This window comes from Mus musculus, chromosome 5, assembly GCF_000001635.26.
Source record: "Mus musculus strain C57BL/6J chromosome 5, GRCm38.p6 C57BL/6J".
In the NCBI taxonomy this organism is placed as follows: Eukaryota; Metazoa; Chordata; class Mammalia; order Rodentia; family Muridae; genus Mus; species Mus musculus.
Window position 1 is genome coordinate 147956820 of NC_000071.6, and position 20674 is coordinate 147977493.

Sequence of the window (20674 nt, forward strand, 5' to 3'; positions counted from 1 at the left end):
AAGAGTCTTTCAAGTGGGTAGCCGGCTATGCATTACCCCTAGATTTGGAGGCAGAGGCAAGAGGATATCTGTGAGTCTCAAGTGAGATCCTGCCTCAAACACCCCAACTCCCCCACCCCCACCCCCGCCAAACCCGCACACAATCACACACAAAACCCTTACAGAGACTTCTTTAGTCTCCTGTCCATCAGCCCCGCTACATCCCTTGCGAGTTCACCCGCTGGACCCCAATTCTTCCTGCTGCACGCAATTAAAAGAGGCTCTCTCTTCCGATTGGACCACAGCACATCCCACTCGTGGGAGTCAGGAGTCTAGGTCAGCGACCTCAGGCTGCTTCTCCTTTCTCTGGGGTCTGAGGCTGGATGCTCCGGACCACTGTGGTCCCGTGAGCTGCCGGGTCGTGTCGGGCCAGCAGAGGGCGCTCGGCTCCCCCCACGGGGCTCCGGACGAGAGGAGGCGCCGGGGCTCGCGAGCATCTCCGGGCGGCCGGGAGGGGGTGCGCGCCTCGGGCCGCTGCAGCCCGGCTTCTGTCACCGCGGACGGCACCTCACTGGAGGGTGGGCGGGAGCGGCGTCTTTGTCCGGCGAGGCGTCCTCAGCCCGGGCCATCCCTGTGATCAGAGCCCGGCGGCTTGGGCGGTGCCCAGTGGTGAAGTGCGCGGGCGGAGGGCTGGCTGCGGCCACGGCCCCAGGTACCCCGGTGCCCTAAGCTCGCCACCTGCGCCACCTCAGCCCGCGCTCTGTCAAGTTGCAGAAGACCCGGGTGGGTCAGGAGTCTGGACGCGTGGGCGCGTTGCAAACTCCAGCTGCGAAGGAGCTGCGTGCGGAGGTAGCCCGGCCCGGGATGCTCCCGGAGGCTGCTCTGGTCTCTCTGCACATCCTTCTTGGCTCCTCCAGACCCAGGTGAGCGACTGCTGTCCGCGCGTCCCGATCCGGCTGGAGACAGGTGCAGAGCGGGGCGGAGGCGGTGCCTTTTGCTGGCTTCTCTGGCATCAGAGAGCCCGCTCCCCGCTGCCCACATCTTCTGCTCCGCCGGAGAGAGGCTGCAACCCACTCGCACCTTCCGGGGATGTCAGGTTGAGCACGGTGTTTCAGAGGCGACAGCGGGTTAGCCTAAGCGAGCTCCCACCCCTCTCCACCCCCAGCTCGGGATAATTCGGTCCGTGTCTTCGTCTTAATTTAGCACCGATGTGTTATTTCCTTGGAGCCCTAGAATGGTAAGGCTTGCTCCATCCATTTTTCAACCCCCTTCATTCTGAGTCTGTGCAGGGAAAGGCTTGCAAGTGATGTTACTACCGTTCTATTTTAAATACAAACACCCAGAGAAGTACGCTTGGCGGCGTGCCAGAGGCGCCTGCACTCTTTTGTTATGTAAGTGCTTCACAGGAATATTTGCTGGTTGGTAAAGTTAGGAGCGGTTACCAGAGAACGTAAGAGCGCAGGAAGTCAGAGCCATAATTTCTGTCTTAGCTCAAAACTTTCCTTCAGGATAAGCATGAGATGGTTTTGGTATCATTTAAAGGCGACAGGAGGTCCTTTCAAAAGAAAAATTCATACCGTAGACTCTCAAGCGTTAAGACACAAAACAGGCTTTTTTTTTTTTTTTAAGTCTGTTATGAAAACCAGTGGGACGTCTCTGACAATAAATAGGTGGGAAGTGACTTAAAGAAATAGATCCCTGTCACATAGCCGTTTTGGCTTTTAAGTTGTTAGGTAGTTGTATTTTGCTGTCACGTGGACATAGCTAATCGTGTGTTGACAGTTATTAAAGATCTCTGCTCACACGTACCGTAATTTTTCAGGTACAAAGATGAGAGTGGAAAACATCAGATACGCATCTTGTTCTTACTGGTTTCTGGTGATGGCATTTGTTATGTGTGTGGCTCATGTGGAGTCAGGGTTGTGACTGTTGGTGGGCATCGTTTCGTGCTTCGTTTAGTCTCCAGCAGCATAAGGTGGGGCTCGGTGGGTTCGAGGTACCCCAGCCAGGCGTGTGACATATAGGGAGAGAAACTTGTGTTTGACTGGAGAGAAGCTAAAGATTTTAGCCCGGGTCTTTTTCATCTAAGTGATTTTCCTGCTTGTTTTCCTTGCAAAGAAAAGCTGTGTGTACCGGGGGTCCTTAGTACCACAGAGGGTACCCATGGGAGTCTTAGTTGGGGTATAGTGCATTGTGCAGAGGAAACCCTGAAAGTTCAGTAGTTTTGGGGAGAGGGAGTGCCTTCTTTTTGTTTGCATGATTTTTTTTTTAAAAAATTGTTTCACCAAGGATTATTTTTCTCACTGAATGGATGTTTTCATATACTATATAGGAGTGCAATCAGTCAATCAGGTGCACAAAAGCCTTTTTGGTAATTTTAAGGACAGAGGGAAAGCTGGCATCTTTTATAAGTCCACATTTCCACAGCTTGGGGCGGGCTTACAGAGGCTTTATGGGAGCTTATGTAAGAGCCACGACGGTGCTTTTGGTACTCGGTTAAACTCCCTGCTTTGGCTATTACATAATTGACATGGAACTAGGCTGTCAGAGCTGAAATCGTGAGGGAGAATGTATAAAAACCTAGGCTCATGTGGGATGCACACAACACACACACACACACACACACAGACACACACACACACAGACACACACACACACAGACACACACACACACAGACACACACACACACAGACACACACAAACACACACACACACACAGACACACACACACAGACACACACACACACACACACAGACACACACACACACACACAGACACACACAAACACACACACACACACAGACACACACACACACAGACACACACACACAGACACACACACACACACACAAACACACACACACACAGACACACACACACAGACACACACACAGACACACACACACAGACACACAGACACACAGACACACACACACACACACACACACACACAGACACACACACACACACACAAACACACACACACACACAGACACACACACACAGACACACACACAGACACACACACACAGACACACAGACACACACACACACACACACACACACACACACACACACACACACGGCTTTATAATGAATAGCTGCTGCCAAATTAGAGGGAGCAGCAGGGATGGTCGTTTGTGAACGGGAGATAAGAACTGTGTCAGGAGGATGGCTGGAATAGAAAACTGTTAGGTTTAACAATTTTCTAGAGACCTGAATGCTGGCTGAAACTACTGCAGCCCTTTCCATGCTGGCTATACAAAGAGGCTGGGAATCTTGGCCTTCTGGTCCCTCACCTGGACTTACTTTGGGAGGCCCTGGGAGGAGCACTGGCTGTTTATTGTGTGGTTTTGTAGTTTTGGTTTCTTTTTTAAATAGGGAGGATTCCCGTGCCACTCTCTCAACCCTAATTTTATAAGTCCAAGTTTCTATGAACCTTGAATCTGTTCCATTTTCTGTTATGTTTAAATGTTACCTTATAAAATAGCCTTTTTAAATTATTGTTATTATTATTACTATTATTAATGTATATGAGAACACTGTAGCTGTCTTCAGATACACCAGAAGAGGGCATCCAATCCCATTAGGGATGGTTGTGAGTCACCATGTGGTTGCTGGGAATTGAGCTCAGGTCCTCTGGAAAAGTAGTCGGTGCTCTTAACTGCTGAGTCATCTCTCCAGCTCAGCCTTTTTTTTTTTTAAAGATTTTATTTATTTATTATATGTAAGTACACTGTAGCTGTCTTCAGATCTCATTATGGGTGGTTGTGAGCCACCATGTGGTTGTTGGGATTTGAACTCAGGACCTCTGGAAGAGCAGGCAGTGTTCTTACCCGCTGTGACCCATCTCACCAGCCCCCTTTTCTTTTCTTCCTCTTTCTCTTTCTCTTTCTCTTTCTCTTTCTCTTTCTCTTTCTCTTTCTCTTTCTCTTTCTCTCTCTCTCTCTCTCTCTCTCTCTCTCTCTCTCTCTTTCTTTCTCTTTCTCTCTCTCTCTCTCTCTCTCTCTTTCTCTTCCTTCCTTTCTTTCTTTCTTTCTTTCTTTCTTTCTTTCTTTCTTTCTTTCTTTCTTTCTTTCTTTCTTCCTTTTTTTAAAATATTTTATGTGTGTGTTTGCCTGCATGTCTGTGTACCATATGCATACAGTACCCATGGTGGCCAGAAGAGGGCATCAGATCCCCTGAAACTGGAGATACAAGTGGCTGTGTGCTACCTTGTGAGTGTTGGGAATCGAACCCAGCTCCAGAACAGCAGCCATGATATTAACTGTTGAGCTATCCTCCCAGTTCTCCTACCCCCACCCACCAAACCTCATGGAGCTATAGCTTCCTGAAGACCAGTTCCATGTTTTGTCATCTCTCAGGACTTCTTTTTGGATCTTTGTGTAATCTGGAGAAAAGAAAAACAAAACAAACAAACAAACACCCCCACACACACACCCCAACCTCCCCCAAAAAAACAGCACCAGGAAAGGATACATGTGGAAAGTAAGCTGCAGCTCACCTGCATCTCAGAGGCAGGGTGCCAAGAGAGAAGGAAGAAAACAAAACAAAACAGCTATGAGATATTCATTAAAAAATGTTAATGGGAACAGAGAGCACCGGCTCTGTTGGAGACCTTCCTGTATAAACTCTTTAGCATCTCTCTCAAGTAGGAATTTCAAATAGTGAACAAACAAATCCAGCCTTGGGAAATAACCCACAAGAAACAAAGTCTGTTGGGAAGGAGCAGATGAGGCAGGAGGCTGTCTGATTAGCAGTCTTCTCTGGTAGGTAAGAGCCTTTAAACGGTGCTTGAGAAGGGAGTTGCTACTCTTTGTAACAACTCTTTGCTGAGGAGGGTCTCCTTTTTTTCTGACCCGATTTCTACTTTCTATTGGAACTTGAATGTCTTCAGACCTTCCCTTTTTGACTCTTCCCACCACAGCACGTGATACTCATCTATCATCATCTGCCATCAGTCACCCGATATTTACTATCTATCCATCAGCTGTCCTCTAGCATCCACAATTCATTATCCACCCATCCTCTGTCAGCATCACCCATCCATTTATAAAGAGGCCGTCCTTCACCAGACACATGGGTTCCCTATGAGCCCTTTCCCCAACTGGGGCTTGATATTGGCCTAGAAGATCTGCACTTTCAGCTTGAATGATTTTGTTCTTCCATCCCCTACCTATGAGAACACGGCTTGTAGTGGGTAGCTGGATTTCCTTTTGTTACATCATTTATTTAAAAAGTGAAACAAAAACCTTAACATTGTAAATCGTCTCTCCAATCACTCTGGGATGCAAACATGTCTATCTATCACCCAGGAGTGCTTTTTCTCAGAGACCTTTTGAAATGTGCTCACTAGGAAGGAAGAGGCTCTGCCTCCAGTCTCTGCAGAAGGATAAGACCTAACCACAGCAATGCTAGCCTGCAGACAGACTCCCCCTAATCACAGACATTGAATATTGCCTTATTTTTGTATATTTCTACTCCCATGATTCTGATCTCACACTCATGGACAAGAGTTAAGTTCAAGTGGTAGTAGTCATCGTCGTCGTCCTCCTCCTCCTCTTCCCCCTCCTTCCTTCTTTCTTCCTCCTCTTCCTTCTTCTCCCCTTTGAGAGACGGTTTCACTATGTAGCTTTGGCCATCCTGGAATGCTCTATGTAGACCAGGCCGGTCTCAAACTCAGAGATCTACCTGCCTCTCTGCCTGCTGAGTGCTGGGATGAAGGGTGTGCACCACCACCTTGTCAAGTTCAAGTTCTGTAAGTTCTTTCCTCTCATCCTGAATAAAATCTGTGCTTATTGCAACTTCGTGTCTGGATTAAAAATGTGTCACCCTCATACGATGTTCTAGGCACTGGGGTATACGTAGTGAAGAAAATGGGAAAACACAGTGCCCTTAAGGAATTGGATGAGGTTAAGTAAAAATGTCAAATGGATTAGGTCCAGCAGAGGAAAATAAGTCAGATGGGGGAGAAGTAGTTTGGAGGAAAGAATCACTATTTCTAGTCGCATGGTCAGGAAAAGCTCACTGAAAAGATATAGTGTTGACACTCAAGGGTTCCTGGCAAGGGAGGAGCCCACTGGGGCCTCTCAGGGCAGAGGACAGTTGGCACATGGGAGCCAGGGCTAGGGACCACACTGGAAATTCTCATGCTGATATAATGAACAAGTAGCAGCTTGCTCTCTGTGGGTGAATGAGTGCTGGCATGTCCCTTCAGGGCTTATCAGTTGATGTCAGAGAGATAGGGGTAACCAAAGTTTCTTAGGGCATCAGAAACCTGGTCTGGACCACTGAGTAGGAAGAGAGGCTATATGTCCTCACTGGGAATTCTCCTGGTCTGTTTCCATGGCAACCGGGACTTTTGCCCCTCACCTTAGGAAGGTACTGGAGCTGTGGTGGAGAACCACAAAATTCATCCTTGAGGAGTATCTCACAATAGCTAAAGAAAACGAGCCAGAGAAAAGCCCACCCGAAGGCAACCTGGCTGTACCGTGTGAGGAAGAGAGGTGTTTAGTGTGGCAACGAGGACCCTGGACACCCAGACCTTGCATCCGATGGCTCGGACATGTGGTTGTAGGTGTGTGTGCATCTGAACCCAGACTTGCATAGATCCTTTAGCCCAGAAGGTAGCGAGGCCTCTGGGAGAATGGGAGCTAGGAACTGGCTGCTGTTTTACCTACGATTTCTGGGCACAGAGGCTGAGCTTGGAGTGTAGGGCAGAGTCTAGGCTAAATGCTTATTTTTAAAAGACTGTGACTTGTAACCACACTCTACCTCCGGGAGCCCAGGGACATGCCTCCTGCGTGGAGGTTCTTGGTCAGCAGTGGCAGAAGGAATCTCAGAGCAACTTTGATGAGCACGTGCAGGTGACAGTTTTGGGCAGCTGCTCAGACTGTTGCTGCATCTTGTGTTGCTTTGTAAACTTGGGAGATGTGGCGTTTAAGGTCATTCCTGGCTTTTTGGTACTTTCAGGTGCCGTGAATGGGTCATTACAACAAATCGATCTGTATGCATCGTGTAAAATCCAAACGGATTGCAAAATAGATTTAAGATTTAAGATCACAGCTGGGCTGCCTTTAACCCCAGCTCTCCGGAGGTAGAGGCAGGTGGATTTCTGTGCGTTTGAGACCAGCCTGGTCCATATAGCGAGTTTCAGGGCAGCCAGGGCTACATAAAGAGACTCTGACTCAGTGGTGGGGTGGGGTCACATTCCTAGGCACTTGATATACTATTAGCTACTCTAGCCTTCTTGGGGTAGTTTGCTCAGTCAACAGTCCTACCTTCTGCTAAGTAAATAGAAAACAAATGATTAAACGAATAAGGCAAGTGACTAATGTCTGGATCTCTTGTTTTTATTTTCTGTGTTGTTACCACAGTGTGTACGAGATGGAAGGAGAGGAGCTAGTTCAATCTGCTGCTGATACAGTGCTTGCTTCGTGTTTCGCAGGAACTGTTATTTTCTTTTAGGATAATGAATGGCTCTTGTCCTGGACTGGGCAGTTTGAAGACACTTGAGTACTTCTCCATGTTTGCCCTGTGCACTCCCTGGACCTACAGCCCCACTGAAACAGCAGATTCAGTTCCTAGATCGAGTGTAGGACGTGAGCAGTGGGCGTGGTTAAGGCCAGCCCAGTGCCGGTGACAGGTTGATATTGGTGCTGGGAAGTCTGAGCCTCCTGCAGACAGAAGAGGCATATTAGTTGCTATAGTACATCTGCCCAGAAGCAAGTTGAGATTGATACAGTGATTTTCGGTGCTTTCTAGAAGGGCAGGGGAGAAAGCACGGAGCACAGAGCCACCGGTTACAGGAAATGACAACAGAGGCAAACGGTAGAAAAGCAAAGTCCCCACACTTTGCCAGATGGCTGCTGTAGAGTACTAATCCCAAACACAATATGAACACGGTCTCTGTGAAATGACTGGAGAAGTAATCTCAAACTACCAGAATTAATTAATTGTCTCTGCGCTGAATGGTTTCAAATTACTCATGCAAAATACCTTCTCAGCAAGACAATCTTTTCCACACACAGATGGGGACTTGTTACATATGCCCAAACCATTTTTAGTTCCCAATGGTTATAAAGATTATTTATTTATTTATTTTTATCTCATATGTTTGGGTGTTTTGCCTGCACGTATAGCTGTGCACTGTGCATGCAGTACCCACGGAGGCCAGAAGAGGGTGTCAGATTCCTCCCTGGAACTGGAGTTACAAATGGCTGTGAGCTGCCATGTGGGAGTAGGAATTGAACCCAGGTCCTCTGGAAGAGCAGGCAGTGCCTTTCACCACTGAGCCATCTCTCCAGCTTCTTATGAAGTCATTTTAATACAATGACATTGTCTTTGACACTCAAACTTCATACTGAAAACTTTCTGCTAGGTTTTAGGATTATAATTCTGAGAAGAACTTACGATGCTGCAGTGAACTAACTGTACATGTGAGTTAGAGCTGGTTCACGGGGTTAAGAACAGAAGAGGAGAGATCTTCTCCCCCAAGCCTCTCTTTATTATACATAGTATTATAGTGTCATTCTGGAGCCTAATACTTGAGCCCATTACCTTAGTGGATGTTACAAGACCTCAAAACAACCCTTCCCCCAACAACATTATATAACATTAAAATCATTCTGAAAAAAAAAAACAAAAAAACAAACCAAAAACCCAAAACAGAAACAAAAATAAACCCATTTCCAATCCTGAGTGTGCTAGTTTTCTGTTGCTATAACAAAATACCAGAGTCTGGATGCTTACAGGAGTGTCCAATCCATGGCTTGCAGCCGGCTGCATGTAACCACATCTGGCTATGAATATGGGATATGCTCAACATTGTAAACTTACTTATTTATTGTAACTTGATTGCTGTTGTTCTAAAGCATAAACTCTACAGGTGACGCTGTGACTCAAAACCAAAAGGTTGGACATTCCCGGAATAAAAAGGGTTAATTAATTACTTTTTTCCATTTATTTATTTTTTAGTGTGTGTGTGTATGTGTGTGTAACAATAATAATTAAAGAAGGGATTTGGGAAGGAGTGGGGGAGGTGGGGGAGAGTTGGAGGGGGCAGAGTGAGGTGGAAATGATATAATGCAGTACTCATTATGAAATTCTCAAAAAAATAAAAACAGAAAAAAAAAACAAACAAACCCAAAACCTATTAGACACACACAGCTGAGAATGGCTGTACCTGTATAGCAATCCTATCCAATACAATACTGTGAACCACATACGTAATGCTTGCTGGTATTTGTATTGAAAAGTAAAGCCAGAGTTAGTGACAGTGCAGTTGATTTAATCTAATATGTCTGCACTATGGGAATTTTCCCATGTTAAATTTCCCAGGCATACGTGTAGAGACCAGGAAACAACTTGTGGAGTCAGTTGGGTTCCAGAGATAGACTCATTTCTACCTATGGAGCCATCTCACAACCCCAAATCCCATATTTTATTTTATTGTTTGTTTTTTTTTTCAAGACAGGGTTTCTCTGCGTAGCCCTGGCTGTCCTGGGTCTTTCCCTGTCAACCAGGCTGGCTTAGAACTCAGAGATCTGCCAGCCTCAGCCGCCTGAGCACTACCATGTCTAGTTCAGAATCCTGTATTTTACACTAATAATGCATCCTAGTACTACCGACTAGCTGCGTTTTGGGTACCCAGAAGCCACGAAGATTTCAGGCTTTTAGACATGTACCACGGTATTCACAAGATTCTGACATCACCGCTAGCGCAGCCTTTATTTATTCGTAAGATGTTTACTCGCATTCTTTCTCAGGAAGCACACAACCCGTTGGCACACGTAAGGAGACAGGCATGGCGTCATTTTCTTGTCCTCCCTTGTCCAGTGGAGGAGGCTGTGAGTCCTGCCTGGGTCAGGCTGTGGTGGACAAGAAGGGCTTTGCTAAGGCGATGCTTAGGAAGATGAAGGGCGGAGCAGTTCAGGAGACAGCAGGAGGAAGGGCAGGGTTGTGTGCAGAATTGCCGCTAGCTAGCCTGTGCTCAGCAGTTTGGTTCACTTGGAGCAGGTGTGTGAGCGAGCGTCTTGCCCAGGGAGTGGTGTGGCTGAGCTGGAGCGGGAGGCTGAGCTATCAGAGGCCACCTGCTAGGGAGCTTGGATGCCCTTCCTTGTTAGCAAGCTATGGGAAGCCCTGCAGTGGGATTTGTGTTCTTGCTTCAGCATGTAGACATGCCATTGACTTTTCTTATTTCCCTTCGGTCTTCTGCAAGACAGGGGTGCTGAGATACCAGGGGTTACTATGAAGGTTAAAAGAACTAGCAGTGGTCCCATTTATGACTTCCATGACTATAGAGACTGTCTCCCCAGCAGACTCCAGACACTGAACTCAGTTCTTCTTCAATGTGTCCGTACTCTAGTGCATTCAGAGAACACTATTAAGAATATACATCCTTGGAGCATCAGGATCAACCTTAGGGCTGGTATTTAGGAATTATGTCCGTGCTATGTTTGTGTAGATACCTTGTTTTGATTGTTTACCAATGTGCAAAGTCCGTCTCCTTAGCCTCTTTCTATCCGAGGCCCAGGGCGTTACACCAGGTCCATGTTCTGTTGTTAGAGATGGTCTAGAGAACCCACTCTGGTCACAGTGTTCATTCCCTATGCCTCAGGGTCCCTCTGTGTGAGGTTGACCAGTTGCTTCTTGGCCAGCCTGTGGTCCTCCATGGAATGCCCTTATCCAGTCTGGCTTTCACTCATACACTTGTAATCTTCACAGAGCAGTTAGGACACCTTAACTTCATTAAAACTCTTACGTACATGTTTTCGTTGGTGAGCTTGTATGTGTGCCAGAGATCAACCTGGTGTGTTTGTTATTCCTCGGAAGCTGTCCATTTTGCATCTTGAGATAGGATCTCTTATTGAAACCCAGTGTGTGTCAGTTAAGCTAGGCTGGCTGGCCAGTGAGCCCCAGGCTCCACCTATTTTCCCAGTGTAAGGATCACAACCACACCTAGCTTTTTATGAAGATGATAGGCATGGAACTCAGGTCCTATTGCTCTGTGTGGTGAGCAGTTTAACACCTGAGTGATCCTCTGAGTCCCTGTTTCCTTATTAACAATCCATTGCTTCCCATCTCCTCTTTACCATGTGTTCTGTAATTCCAAATGGTCAGGGCTGTTTCGTGTTCAGTAGTAGCTCTGTGTGGCCATTAGTAACATTAATAACAACACATGCTTTTCTGATTGCAAAGGTTTCCTCTGGACAGTTGCTATCACTGAGACACTTTCAGCTTTGTGGCAGTCAGCGTAGGGCACAATGTCTCTGTTTTAAGGTGCAGCCACGACAGGGACCCTGCAGATAGAGTGCCTCTGAATGCTACTTTCCCATTGCATTTCCCCTAAGGACTCTCTGATGCTCTTTGAGAAGTCGGATTGGACCGGGCAGTGGTGGCGCACGCCTTTAATCCCAGGACTCAGGAGGCAGAGGCAGGCGAATTTCTGAGTTAGAGGCCAGCCTGGTCTACAGAGTGAGTTCCAGGACAGCCAGGGCTACACAGAGAAACCCTGTCTCGAAAAACCAAAAAAAAAAAAAAAAAAAAAGAGAGAAGTCTGATTGGTTCTGAGGGAAACGATTGGTTTTCCCTAGCCTTGCCAACTTAGATTCTTTCATTGCTCTGTCGAGTTCCAATGGCAATTTTGATGTCATGTTTTGATCTTATATTTTATCTCTGCACTTAGAAAATAGGAACAGAAAACAGGTGACTGGTACCCAAGAGATCAATATGTTTATTTGGCAGGAGGGCGCTCCTTCATGAACACAGAGTGAAAATAAGCCAAGTAAAACTGAAGGGAGGCTCCTGCTGCAACGGGTCTCCCTTTCCTGTTCCCACTCAGAAAGAAACACGTTTTTGAACACGTAAATTTTTGGTGCCGAGGGATTCACACAGCTGCTCTTCCGCTGGCTTTTCACCCCAACAGTACTGTGCATACTATGAATTATGCCAAGGGTGGTGTGGCGGCGGGGGGTGGGGGGGTTGTAGTAAGCTCTTAAGATAGATGGGTTATTAATATATTTATCAGACAGGAGTGGATTCTTTCCATTCCGTCTGGGTCCCACATGGGCACCCGCTCCCTGTTCCCATCCCCTCTCGAGCTCTGACATCCATCCACAGCCCGGCTCTTCCTGCCCGGTCTTGCCTCCGCCATGCCTGTGATCCTGGCCACAGGTTTGCTTTTAGAGAGACCTCCTGCGTTGCAGAGGGGAGGCTGGGAAGGCACTGGCAGTTGCTGTGGACAGAAAGCAAGAACTGAGAAGCAGCTCAGAGACCCCCAGATGTGGAGAGAACGCAGTTATTATCTTCTGGGCACCAAGGGACTGTTGACACGGAGAAGAAAATTGATCGATGTTACGTAATACATAGTATTGAATATTTAATTATTTATTATAATCCTCCCAATCTTGTCCCTTTTTTTCGGAAAAATTTTGAATTTTCCATTTGTTTCCTAGGTGAAAATGGTTGAATATTGAACGATGTGCCTGTCCCTCAACCCAAGAAGAGCAAATATTTTGTGACATCTATTCTAGCAGGTTTTAGAGGGAAATCTAGCTTTCCTACTATTTAACATCGGGTCTTTTTGTCATTTGATTGAGGAAAAAAAATTTTTTTTTGTTCCTGAGTTTTGGGGAAATAATTTTTAAAAGGATGTAATTAATATTTTCAACATCTTAAGGTCCATAGTTTCATTGGTTCTTAATTTCTCCTGAAGTAAAATAAAATTAATACGGAAGAGGTTACATGTAGTAGTATTTACAACACCAAAGAGCCACACAATAGACACAGCAGACATCATGAATTAGAGGCATATGCTCCCCCAAAAGAATGTCAACTTCTTCAATAATTTCCTTTCTGTGGGGGTTTTCATGATCATTAACTACTCAAGGGATGAAGACAGAGGATGAACGCAGACATGTAATCCACAGGGGATTAACCAGAAAATAAGATTAAGTGGCTCCCAAATCCTAGACTTAGCCCGTAGGAGCTCACGGGATGACACCAACGGGAAGTTTGTGTAATTACAGCATAGAGCCAAGAACTCTATGGCCTGAGCCCCATTCCAACAGGATGTGGCATCACGATGCTATTGTGTGTGTTTTGCTGGCTCTCTGGTGTTTTCAGGTCTCTTTTTCTTTCTAGGTTTCCACAGCTGGATTGCCTGCTAGACCAGATTGTGACCAGTGACCTGGAAGCTTGTGTTAGGGGTCAGGGGTCAGGGGTCAGGGGTCAGGGGTCAGGGGTCAGGGGTCAGGGTGAGTTCACATACAGTTCTCTTTCATTTATTAATCGCTTTGCAGTCACCCCATTGAATGCCTTACATGTCCTGCTCTCTCCCAGAAAAAGGGCTGCCACTGTTTTTAATTTATGTTTTTGTAAGTGATGTCATTTATTTAAAAGGCCACTGACAATGAATTCTCCAACGAAAGCTTATTTCATTTTGTCTATTTAAAAGTGCGCATTGAGACCCAAGTTCAAGCTTCATGTTTTGTTAATGGTCTTACAGATGTAATAGACATCTCTTTCTTAGTGGTAATTAATCTTCTACTACAACAAAAGGTTATCTCGTTGTTGTAGTTACATCGATTGACAGAAACGGGGCAAGAAGCTGCAGCAGTATGGGGCTGGATGTTGGTGGTGGGAGGGCTTGCTGAACTATGTGCCTGATAAATACAGCTACCGAGAGAAGCTGGCTGGTGGCTTGTATCTGCAGAACCAGCACTTGGGAAGCAGAGACAGGAGAATTACTGCCAGTTGGAGGCGAGCCTGTGCTATATAGTAAAAGTTTCAGGTCAGGCTCGGCTTCTTTATCTTTGTCCTAAAACCAAAAACTGACCAGGAAAGAAACCCAGAGCCAAGAGAGCAAAGCTGTACCAGTGGGCAAGTCGATGCTCTATAAATAAAGCCCAATAAATGAATATCAGAAGCTGTAGTGAGCAGCCGTGGCCATGGAGAGCTTCAAACACTGAGGAAAGCTCTTCTGGGGGAGGGATGTTTGTCCCATATGGCATTATGTGCAAATTAGACAAAAGTATTCCTTCCATATGACATTTTATTCCCATCTAATTGGAAAATTGTTGAACTAAACCGATTGTTGGAAAAAGATACTTTATTACCATATGCTAGAAAATTGTAATGTAAACAGTCAAATTACCTACCAGGAATGTATCCAAGTTTTAAGAGAGACACAATTTTAAAAATAACCAAGATGTCCGGTGAGTAGGGAATGCTTCCGCCGAAGTGTGGCAGTTTTCCACCTTGCACAGTCTGAACGCCCTGCAGGGCAGTTCTGCATTGTTGGGACCCAATTCATGGTAGGCGGGAAAAGGAGTTTTTTAGTATGTTCTGCTCTTAGGAGATGGAGGATTGAAATAGGAGTTTGAGGCATGGTTTTTATTGGAAATTTAGGTGGTTTGAAAGGAATTTGACAGACATGTTAAAAGCTTCTATAGGTTTCAGATATTTTGATTTTTTTCTGGGGGTAAAATTAGGGAAGGAAATAGAAACTATTTTAAATGAAAATTCTGGCTAATCCCTGCAGTCCTGTGCTTGACTGTCAACTTGACACACCCAGGAAGGAAGTAACTCCTTTTGAGGAATTGCCTCCATCAGCTTGGCCTGTAAGCCTGTCTATGGGGCATTTTCTTGATTGCTGATTGATGTAGGAGGCCCTGTCAACTGTGGGCGGAACCATCCCTAGGCAGGTGGGCCTGGGCTGTGTAAGGAAGGCAGCTGTGGTCTCTGCTTCAGTTCCTGCTGTGGGTTCTTGTCTTGCCTTCCCTGGATGATAGACTGTAAGTGTAAGCTGAGTGAGACCCTTTCTCCCCCCTGAGGTGGTTTCAATGACTGTTTTGTCACAGCAACAAGAAGCAAACTAGGATGGTGTTATAAAGTATATTTTCAGACCCATCTCTCTCTTTCCTCAAGTGAGCTTGTTGCATAGATAGGTGGCCACCTGTGTGGCACTTTAACTTTCGAAGACTGATTAAACCTGCATTATTTTTAGCTCCAGGGGGTTGATTTCAGGAAGTCCAGTGTATCCATAAGGACCAGCCCTCCTTTACGTGCATGTTTTCATAGTTAATCTTCTGAAGAAATCAAAAGCTGTGGAGAGATGGCTCAGTGGTCAAGAGCACTGACTGCTCTTCCGAAGGTTCTGAGTTCAAATCCCAGCAAGCACATGGTGGCTCACAACCATCTGTAAAAGCTGTTATCTCAGTGTTGTTGATGTGTGCTTGGTAGATATTGATTGACAGACAAAGAGGAAGGGGCACAGTACACTAGGGCCAGATTTGGAGTACTGGGTGGGAGTGTATGATTAGTGATTGGAAAGTTATTGAGAGAGGCTGGGGAGATGGCTCAGCTAGGTGCTTGCTGAATGAACATGAGGACCTGAGTTCGTATCCCTGGCACCTACGTCACGTGTCTATAATCTCACATTGGAGGCAGATGGAAGCAGGAAGATCTTGGTGCCTCACTGGCCAGCCAGGCTAGCTGAACCAGCAAGCTCCAGCTTCAGCAAGAGACCTTGTCTCAAGCAAGGGAAAGAAGAATAGAGGGGGACACCCAGTACACACATGCATCCACACGTGTACTGACACAAAGAATGTCAGACCACATATAAAAGTACAGGACCTCAGATGTGGAGCTTCGCATCCCTGGGCAAGGAGTCGATCAGGGAAGCTGCAGGGGTCTCCAGTGTGAGGAACCCTAAGGCAGTTTTCTCAAAGATGTATTCCTGAGTGCATCTCTACATCTTACCTTGAGGATAGCCATGAACAGACCTGGGCAGTAGCCATTATTTCTGCAAACACCCTTGCTATCCCTATGTTATTCTCGTGACCCATGCCTCTGCAAGGTGGGGGACTTGGGATCGTTAACACCCAAGCATAGGAATGTAATTAGGAAAACGAATGAGATTTTGAGTGAATTTCTGTTATTTATGTCTAGAATCTCCCCCACTTCCCAATGCACAAATTATCAACATTTTAAAGAAAAGATAATTCATATTATTTTTTAATGAGGGGGGCGGGGAGGGCAGGCACAGACTGAAAGTTGAGCCAGGGAGGCTGATGGTACTCACCCCTCCTGGAAATTGCTTCTCAGCTTATCCTGGAGTTATTGTGTTTGTTTTTTCCTTTGTCTTTAAAGTACCGTGGAGGTATAGAATGGGGACATTTTTGGAGCTGATGGTTGGCACCTGTGATATTGAACTAATAATTCTGTGTTTCATTTTTTTCCTCACCTTTCAGCAGGGAGGGTGATAATTTGCTTGGAGAAGACACCGGGGAGATGTTTGCAAACAGCAGTGTAATGAATGTTGAAATGAAGTAGTATGCTGGATCTGACGGCGGTCTGATGTGTCTTATCACTGCGCAGTCCAAATAATTGTGCAGACTGTTTTTTGTTTTTTTGTTTTTTTTTTTTAAAGGGGACATTGAGTGTGAGGATTGTGTAAAGATGTGAATCTTTGGTAGGATGGATAGCTTCTTAAGGAAGGGAAGTGAGTGGTCTATCCCGTGATGGGGACCTTTAGGTTTCTAGAGTCTTTTGAGTAGTATACGTTTAATGGTTCAGAAGGACCTTAGGTCAGTCACATGGTCAGGAGTTGTACGGCAGTGATTCTCAACCTGTGGGTCACGACCCCCTTGGAATCACATATCATATATCCTGAGTATCAGATATTTATATTACGTACGATTCATCGTAGTAGCAAAATTGGGCTGGAGAGATGGCTCAGCGGTTAAGAGCACTGACTGCTCTCCCAGAGGTCCTGAGTTCAGTTCCCAGAAACCACATCGTGGCTCACAACTATCTGTAATGCCCTCTTCTGGTGTGTCTGAAGACAGCAATTATATATAAAATCTTAAAAACAACAACACCCCCCCCCCAAAAAAAAAACCAAAACAAAGACAGTATCAAAATTACAGTTATGAAGCAGCAGCCAAACAATTTTGTGGTTGGGCTTCCCCATGACATGAGAAATTATTAAAGGGTCGCTGTGTCAGGAAGGTTGGGAATCACTGTTCTACTGTAAGGACACCTGCTTTGTTCAGTCCTGTGCTGTCCCTAGGACACATCTCTGTGGGTTAATAGTGGTGTCACCAGTCTGGTCCACCACAAGGCTAGGGCCAGTCGTGGAGGCAGATCTGGGAAGTTTGCGCACATCACACGCTGCCGCTGGGTGGGCTTTGGGCTGTGAGAAGCAGCAGGACTCTGCTCCGGGGATGGGGAATCACAGTCTGAAGTCCCCAGAAGAGCGGAGAACAGAGTAGGAGCCCAGCAGGCAGGCTCTGGCCTGGGGCTGAAGGGAAAAGGGCAGGAGGTGGAGAGTGCTCTAGATGGTTTCCATAGGGACAAGAATCTTTGGCTTGCTCTGGCGGGTGGCTTGGCTTGGGCTGGCGGCCTGGCAGGCTGTGATTGGAAGCACAGTGAGGTTAGACCACGGGGCTCTTAAGAGGAAGACCTGCTCCATTGCTCCAGCATGGCAGATCCTGATGAGAAGAGACAGTTCATGGTTTTAAGGTGTTCATTGTAGAAAGACAGAGAGAGGGAGAGAGTAGGGAAGTAGAGGGCAGCCATGACCACGTGGACGGGGCGGGGGGGGGGGGCGGGGAGAGGGAGCAAGCGGGAAGCAAGAGTGAGAGAGACAAGAGAGTAAGAGAGCAAGTGGGTAAGAGAGTAAGAGAGAGATGAGGGGGCAAGTAGCTCCTTTTATAGTGGGCCAGGCCTACCTGGCTATTGCCAGATAACTGTGAGGAGGAGCATACCTGGCTGTTGCCAGGTAACTGTGGGGGTGAAGTCCCGACCGAATACCAGGAGCCCTACATGACTGATGGCCACAGAATTATGGAGCTGGAGCCTCGTGTCAGGAGCCTAGTGTCTGGGAGCATGGCAAACGGGGGCCTTCCATCTCTTGCAGGAACACCTGCTGGCTCTCCAGGGTTTAATCCTAGCTCCACCAGAAAACAGGCTGCCTTTCATGCTCCCGCACATCTCCTGTTATTCGTTTCTTACAACATCCACAGGCAGATGATGTGTCCTGATTCAAGAGAGGGGAGCTGGATCTACAGCCAGATATTACGTGCTTGACTAACTCCACAGACCTTGGACAGACACCACTCTGCTAGGTGTGTCTTAGGGTTTCTGTTGCTATGATCCAGCACCAGACCCAAACACAGTTTGGGGGAGGAAGGGTTTATTTCACTTATATTTAATACATACATCACAGTCCATCATTGGAGGAAGTTAGGCCAAGAACTCACCCAGGGTAGGAACCTGGAAGCAGGAGCTGATGCAGAGGCCATGGAGGAGTGCTGCTAACCGGCCTGCTCCCCACAACTTGCTCAACCTGCTTTCATATAGAAGCTTAGGACCACCAGCCCAGAGGGGGCACCACTCACTATGGGCTGGGCCCTCCTCATCAATGACTAATTAAGAACATGTCCTACAGGATTGACTACAGTCTAGATCTTACAGAAATTCCTTAACTGAGGTTCCCTCCTCTGGGACAGCTCTTGCCATGTCAAACTGACAGGCTTGCCAGGACGAGGTCAAAAATCATTTCCATGGTCAGGCTAGTCTGTCTGGTCCAACCTGAGAACTCTATTTTAAAATGGAGCAGATAATTCTGTCATTAGAGGATAACAGGTGAACAAGGCCAGGGGAATCCTGGAAATAAAAGAGGTCCAGGCACTTGTTAGTTACCCTGTTCTCCTGTGTTCTCGCAGAGTGTTATGATTTTTCTTTCTTTTCTTTTCTTTTTTTGATTTTTCCACTCTGATTTTGAAAAATTAAATACCAATCAAATGTGACCGAAATAGCTGCATATCTGGAGCGCAGGGAAAAAAAAAAATCACTGTGTGTAAGTCTTAGTTTCTGCTTTAAAACAACCCTCCCGGGGACAGTGAGACGGCTTTGGTGGATCAAAGCGCTTGGTACCAAGCCCAATGGCCTGAGTGTGTTCCTCAGGACCCACATGGTAGAACGAGAGAACTAACTCCCACATGTTCAGACTTACACATAGAAGCCTGTACCCACACATGCATAATAAGTAGATATAATTAAAAGAAATAAAATGAAACGACTCTCGGGGATACGTTAGATGTGCCAGGTTTTTAGAAAACTTTTGTTTAGGTGTTGTGTCTGACCAGCGGCTCACATGTCTGGGTTCTAGTCTGGAAAGGCATCTTGGAAACCTGGAAGAGAAGAGGGGGGCTAGGCGGCGCGCGAGAGAGACGGAACCAAGACAAGGCTCTGTTCGAGGTTCCATTTTACTATTTCCGACACTCAGTTATGAAGGAGGGGAAGGGACCCGATTCCCGCCAAATCATCTTGGAGTAAAGTTGCAGGTGAACACGTGATAGGTCCAGAACAGCTAGACGGCAGGCAGTGGGAGTGGCAGGATGATAGGGTGGCAAGCTCCGCCCCATGCTCTCTAACACTGAAACCTGAGCAAGCAGGTTTGAGGCTGGGGAGGGGAGGTTACATTTAGGGAGGGCAAGGGTAATCACTTTCTAATATATCTTATTCCTTAGGCTGAAATGCAAAAGAAAATACCAAATACGTTAGAATATTTGAATCCATAGTGGCAGGGCCTGGAATATTAGGTTGGGGATGGGGGAGTTATTAAAATGGTAAAATCACATAAGCCTTTTTGCTGTCCTTTGTTAAAGGGGGGCTCTGCAGGGCCAGCTTCCAGCACCTCTGTCTGTGGACCGCTATATAAACTCTGTCGTTAAGGATTAACTATGGGGTCCATTGGATTTGAGGGCAGATTTTATTAACTAGGTCACCAGGACACACACACCGGGCTGGGTCCCTGCTGGCACTGTGCTGCCTTTGGTAATTAATTGGGTAAGCTTGTTGGTAGGTAGACAAAATGGCTTCACGTTGGTAGCAGGTAGCAGGTACCTGTGTGGTATCTAAGCAGGTTGCCCATTAGTGAAGCGTTACAGTCAGAACCTTAGGAAAGTTTCTGTGATGTCCAGGGTGCCATAGGGGTTCGTCCTGTCTGAAATGATCCCAAAAGTTGCAGAGGAACTGAAAATGGACACATTGTTACTCAAATGTTTTGAAAAGGTTGCTGCATCCACTCACACATTTTGAACCCAATGTGGGTTTTTCCTTTGTGCACTGTCTTAGTCAGGGTTTCTATTCCTGCACAAACACCATGACCAAGAAGCAAGTTGGGGAGGAAAGGGTTTATTCAGCTTACACTTCCACACTGCTGTTCATCACCAAAGGATGTCAGGACTGGAACTCAAGCAGGTCAGGAAGCAGGAGCTGATGCAGAGGCCATGGAGGGATGTTACTTACTGGCTTGCTTCCCCTGGCTTGCTCAGCTTGCTTTCTTATAGAACCCAAGACTACCAGCCTAGAGATGGTCCCACCCACAATGTGCCCTCCCCTCTTGATCACTAATTGAGAAAATGCCTTACAGCTGAATCTCATGGAGGCATTTCCTCAAGGGAGGATCCTTTCTCTGTGATAACTCCAGCTTGTGTCAAGTTGACACACAAAACCAGCCAGTATATGCACCAAGAGCCTGAATTGACATCAGACACTGGCAGTGGTTTCCCCCGGGGAAAAACTTTGGGGTTACACACAGGGAGACCCATTTACAGTTGCTCTCCTGAAAGGGCTTGCTTGGTTCTTTGTAACAACCACAGAAGGAACCAAATGGGCTTCTG

At 46.5% G+C, this 20674-nt stretch overlaps 1 protein-coding gene across 3 annotated transcripts in view; it reads left to right on the plus strand.

Moving 5' to 3' along the window:
* Positions 1-455: 455 nt before the first annotated feature.
* The window catches only part of Mtus2 (microtubule associated tumor suppressor candidate 2), a 358791-nt gene continuing 338572 nt past the window's right edge, over positions 456-20674 (plus strand). The window contains exon 1 of one of the 3 annotated variants that reach the window (XM_011241018.3): positions 456-1216. The gene's annotated coding sequence lies outside the window, so the exon portion shown is untranslated. The remainder of the gene's footprint in view (positions 1217-20674) is intronic. The other 2 variants (NM_029920.7, NM_001359503.1) reach the window with 2 other exon arrangements.